Source organism: Arvicola amphibius, chromosome 9 (genome assembly GCF_903992535.2).
Source record: "Arvicola amphibius chromosome 9, mArvAmp1.2, whole genome shotgun sequence".
NCBI lineage: Eukaryota > Metazoa > Chordata > Mammalia > Rodentia > Cricetidae > Arvicola > Arvicola amphibius.
In genome coordinates this window covers 80,171,927-80,177,885 of record NC_052055.2, presented here as the reverse complement: position 1 = coordinate 80,177,885, position 5,959 = coordinate 80,171,927, and positions in this window count along the sequence as shown.

The window sequence follows — 5,959 nt, the reverse complement described above, 5'->3', positions numbered from 1 at the left end:
CCGTTGCCTGAGAAAACTCAAGAGCCTTTAGAGCTAGTATAAACCAAACTTGAAAGTTTGAGGACAGAGCTAGATAAACTTGCTGTTTCATTAAATAAAAATATCAAAGTTTCTCTTTTGTAGTGGCGTTTCATTTGCATTTTAATAAATAAAGCTTGCCTAAAGATCAGAAAAGTAAAACAGCCACACTGACCAGCCTTACAGACCAGGCAGCGGTGACACCTTTAATCCCAGTAGCCACACTAGCTTGCCATAGAAACCTCATTCTGAGGTTTCCTGGAGGCAGGATCATCATCATTTTTGGACTGAGGTCGAGGTAAGAGCCAATGGCTGACTGCTTTGCTTTTCTTGTCTTCAAACTGAAGACCAGAATCTGTCTCTGAGTTTTTACTAATTGTGCTTCAGTTCTTAACTTTAACTATTTCATAATTTTAACTACATCCTAATATTTTTTTTTATTTAATACCGTGTTGTCTTATCCTCAGGATCAGACTATAAACAACCCCGAATGCCCAGATCACATGGCAGAAACACCGAGGAACAAGGGGAAACATCCAACGCCAGGATGGTAAATGCTTGAAAGCTTAAAGGGATGAATAAACACATCCAAAGCTAGACTATGTTAGACGCTGGTAAGCTCTAAAGGCTTGGGTATGAATTTTCTAGGTCTGCCACACAAATTACAACAGAATAGGTGGCATAGCATGACAATAGCTGTCATTTTATAGCTCCACGGGTCAGATGAAACCCAGGATACAGGGAAGCTCCTTTCAGGCCCCTTATGGCTTCTGATGATCCAGATGGCCCTGGATCATGGCAGAAGCTCCGGTCTCTGTCACCACATTCCCTCACCATTCTTCCCTGGGTCCCTGTCTCTTAGAAGAGGCTTTGTCATTGGAGTTTGGGTATGGCCTAATCATGATAACCTCATCCCAGGATCCTTAACTATGACAAAGACTTACAAGCACAAGTCTATTCTGATATTACAGAGAGACCTGTATCTGAGGTAAGTAACACCATCCAACCAAGTTTAGGTGGGGGCAGATTGTCTTATGTTGTCTCCCTAGTCTCTTCTTTATTATGGACTGCCAGTCAGTCTAGAAGAAGCCACCCTGGAGCAGATGAAGTATAAGTGCCTTTAACTATGGTGGTAGAATTTATGGGAGCTTGTCATCGATTAAAAAGACAAAACAAAACACTCATTTCAAGATATCTCTGAAAACCCTTTGGCCAGTCTGTGAAATAACTTGCTGTATATGCATTATTAAGAACTGATAATATCCAATTTATACTGTTATAATGATAACCAAATATTCAAACTGGATAAGTCTTTTTCAAAGATTTATTTTTAATTTTTATTATGTATATTCATGCATGTCTGTGTGTGGTCATATGCACACGTGTGCAGTGCCCACAGAAGCCAGAAGAGGATATCAGATATGCTGGCGCTGGAATTACAGGTGATTGTGAGCCATCTGATGTGGATGCTGGGAACCCAACAAAGGTCCTGTTTAATACCCACACCATCTCTCCAGTCCTGGATTGGTTTTTTATCTTCTCATAATTTTTATAGATTCTTTGGGAATTTCACATCATATACCCCAACCCCACTCATTTCCCAGTCCTTCCATATCTGCCTCCACCCTTGTAGCCCCCTTCACACACACAAAATAAATAATTAATAAATAAATAAATATTTTACTCTTCTATCTTTCCTGCCTCTCCTTCACATATTCATTTGTCATAGTGGCCTTGGGAGCTGTGGTGTGTCACACAATGTACACTTTTGCTCTAACACCTTTACTTGTAAGTGTTCATTGGAATGAGTTGTTGTGGCTCAAGGACCCTGGCTTCTCCATCAATATTGGACCCTCACTGAAACTGCTCACAGGTATCCCGCTGTTGCAACTGAGTCATGGAGATCCTGCAGCTAAGATTCTGAAGGACCAGTTCCTTCATGCACTCTAAAAGGTCATAGATGGGGTAGATGTTTGCGTGGGCCAACTATAAAGTCCTAGATGTGACGGCCCTGGAAGGTAGCTGAGGTGGTTAGTCCAGGCCTTCCCCATGACCACCATCCTCAGGTTTTGGGTCAGGGACAGGGCCAGCTTTTCTGTTGCTGTGGCCTGTGAGGGGCAGGTGCAATTCTCCTGTTGGGGCTGGTGAAGGTTTAGGCCAGCTCTCCTGGGAGGAAGAAGTAGCTCTTCCACTGAGGCAGCCAATGAGAAGCAGAACAGTCCTCCCATGTTAACACTAGGGCCAGTTCTACTATGGCCTCTGGTGGTAACATAACCCATGGACATAAGCACAGACCCTGGTGCTTTAGGACCATGAACCCAGACATGACCCGCAGTTGCAGCTTGGGCCCAGATGTCACCATGGCCAGCAGCATAGGCTACTCACATGAAATCTGTATGGTTCTGGAGGCAGCACAGCCCTCAGACATCAACATGGCATCAGGGGGCAACCAAGACCTCGGATATCCACATGGCCCTCCTTGATATCATAGTCCACGGACATCAACAAAGACCCCAGTTAAGGTAGGGCCAAGGACCCAGACAGGCCTGTCGGCAGCAGTAAGACCCAGACATCACTAGGCCTATGTGGCAGTTTAGGGCTGTTGGCATAGACCATGTTCCAATCACCTTTGCGTCTTCAGTTTCCGCCAGTCTCCATAGAGCATGAACAATTCCGCTTCTCCTTCTCTCCCATTTCTCCACGGCGTACCTGCTCATCACAGTGGCACCTCGGGAAGGCCTGTGTCTAGCCTCATAGATATTAGTCTTTCTGTGACATTTTTAAACAACTGGATGTGAAATCTCATTAGCTTTCTGTCATTGCAGAGAACACAGACATAATATTAGCCACCCTTCATATCTAGAAAGAATGTGTGTCAAAGCGTTCTTGGTCATAGAAAAAGAAGCTAAGTGAGCATGGACCTTATGCTCTCCCTTCTCCTCCAAACCCAGCACATAGAGAAACAGGGTGGATGCAAATTCAGAGCCGGAGCCCTGCCACCTCAGAGGCTGGGATTCTGACCTAACCCGCAGTACAACTGGAGAGTCTGTCAGAGAAGAAGAACCTCAGGTCCCACCCAAGACTGAACCAAAGATACTTTTTGACATAATCCCTGGGGAGGTATGTGGACACTAATCTTGGGGAAACTCTGACCTACCTGACCTTGTCGGGAAGTTTAATTTCTGTATGTGGACTCTTACTTTGTATAACATAATTATTTATTGATTCTTTGGGAATTTCACATCATGCCCCAATCCCAGTCCCTCCACATCTATGCCTTGTGGCACCTTCCCCAAGGAATCCTCACTCCAAACTTAATTAAAAAACAAACAAAAAAAAAACATTTTGCTCTTCCACCTCTTCATTCATTGTAGTGGCATTGAGAGCTGCAGGGTGTCACACAGTCTACACTTTTGTCCAATCAGGCCCACCCACAAAATGTTCATTGCAATAAATCATTGGTCTGGTTCAAGGCCTATGGCACATTACCATCACTGGACCCTTGCCAAAACTCATCTCACATACCCTACTGTTGCCTGTTAAATCATCGAGATCCTGCAGCTATTGTTCTGTAAGAACAGAACCTTCACACACTCCAGCAGGTCAGATAGAGTAGATGTTAGGGTGGACCAACCCAAGTCCAGGATGTGGGTCTGAGACTGGGCGACTGGGAGACTCCTTCCCCAGAGGCAAGGGGCAGAACCAGCTCTCCTAGTTCCATGCCAGCAGGACCAGTTTTCTCACATCTGTGGTTAGGGGTGGAGACATATCTCCTGAGTGTGGAGGCCAATTCAATTCACATATCAGGGGAAGGACCAACTCTCACACTACAGTGTTCAGCAAGAGGAAGGGTCTGCTATTCCAGGACCAGTGAAAGGCAGGACTAACTTATTATGGCCATGGGATTTCAACACGCATGGTTTCTACGACCTCTGTGGTAACACAGGCCATGGACATCAACACAGACTCCAGCCACAGAAGGAACACAGACTCAGACATGGCCATCAGCAGCAGCTCAGGCCAGGATGTCACTATGGCCCCAGTGTCAGCATAAGCCACCCTGATTGGTATGGTCCCAGTGGCAGCAAGGTCCTCAGACACCAACATGCTCTCATATGGCCGACCAGACCCTAGGCATCTGCCCAGCCCTTGGTGGTAAAAGAAGCGACAGAGTTCAACTCAGATCCTGGTTACTTCAGGGCCACAGACTGTAGCCAGGACCTGACAAAACCATGACTCTGGGTAACAATGCAGGCCACTCACATCTGCATGGTACCAGCGTTGTTCTAGGGGATTGAGACAGCCAGAGGCTATGGTGCAGACCCCTGTTATCCATGTGGACTTTCATGGTACTGTGGGCTACGATCATCAACCCAGAACCCAGTTGTGGTAGGATCATGGACCCAAATATGTCCCTCATCAGCAGACCAGACTTGGATATCACCATGACTCCAAGTGGCAGCACAGGCCACTCAGGTTGCCATCGTCCCCACAACAGTGTGACTCCTAGACACCACCATGGTCCTAGGTGGCAACCCAGATTTCTGGTGTCAGAATAGCCTTAAATAGTATCAGGAGTCATAGACATCAACACAGACCCTAGTTGTGATAGGGCCACAGACCTAGACATGACCCTCAGCTGTAGCCAGGGCACGGATGTCACCATAACAATCTTGTGACACTAAGGCCACCATGATCTTTATGGCCCCAGCTGCGGCATGATGCTCAGACATCTATCTATCCTCAGGTGTATGACCAGACCCTGGTCATCTGCATGACCTTCAGTAGTTACTGAAGCCGTGGACATCAACACAGATCCAAGCTATGGTACGATCACAAACCTAGACATGGCCCTAGGCATCAGCCAAGGCCCGGATGTCACACTGGTCCTACGTGGCAAGCAGGTACTGGGCAGAGCTGTGGATACTTTCAGCCAGTCTACACGGTATCTGTTTTTCTTATGATTAAGGTGTGATTAGGAACAGCCTCCAAAGACAAGTAACTTGTTTAAGGAAAGAAAAAGAGTGATTCTGAGGATCCCTAAGCCACGAGACTGGGAACCCTAGTAGGAGCATCTAACAAGGACACCAGTTGTGTTTAATTCAGATGACTGGATAACCAACAGTACTGTGCCAAGTGAGGAGCCTACTGTCTGTGATCTCAGTTCCTGCCTTTGAGTTTGGTGTTTCCAGAGGCAAGTACAAGGTTTAACTGCAAGGGAGTACCAGGGATATTTCTTAAGGAAAAACTGAGATAAGTAAAGGAAGTGGGAACAAAGATAAGGAAGTCATAAAAGGAAGGAAGGAAAGAAGGCAGAGGGCAGGGGAGTAAGCACTCTACTGGAGAGTTATCCCCCACCCTCCTCATTTCTGATTCCATATTGGAACAGTGTGACTAACGCTAACATTCATCTCAATAATATATGACCCAGTCCTGCTTTGAGCTACTCAGATGAAAGGTGCACTACAGATACAAAATGATGGCATCTGGGTTGGCATTTGAGCAAGAAAGAATCTCAATGTCAGTCTCTTTTTATTTAAAAGCAGAGCATTCCTGACAGAGCAGTGGGGTTTTACACAGTCCCTCTGTGTGTTAGTGAGCTTTCTGGCAGGGCCATGGTTGCCAAGGAAACTGCTGCAGGAAAGATTGGGGCCGTGGGTTCTTGGTTGACTGGTGAAGCTTAAAGCAGAATACCACATGAAAGAGAGACTTTCAGTGACCAGGGCGAAAGCAAATGATGGTTACTAGAAGGAGCCATATCCATCTTCTCCCTCAGAGCTCAGCTGGTTGACAACTCCTAGCGCAGAAGCCTTCTCTGGACCCATAAATGGGACTTAGAAGCCAGGAACATGGACAAATGTGCCCCATGAGAAGTTTCTTTACTTCGTTGTTCACAAAAGTCTTTTTAATCCTCTTGCAGGCAAACCTGAGAATGTAATGA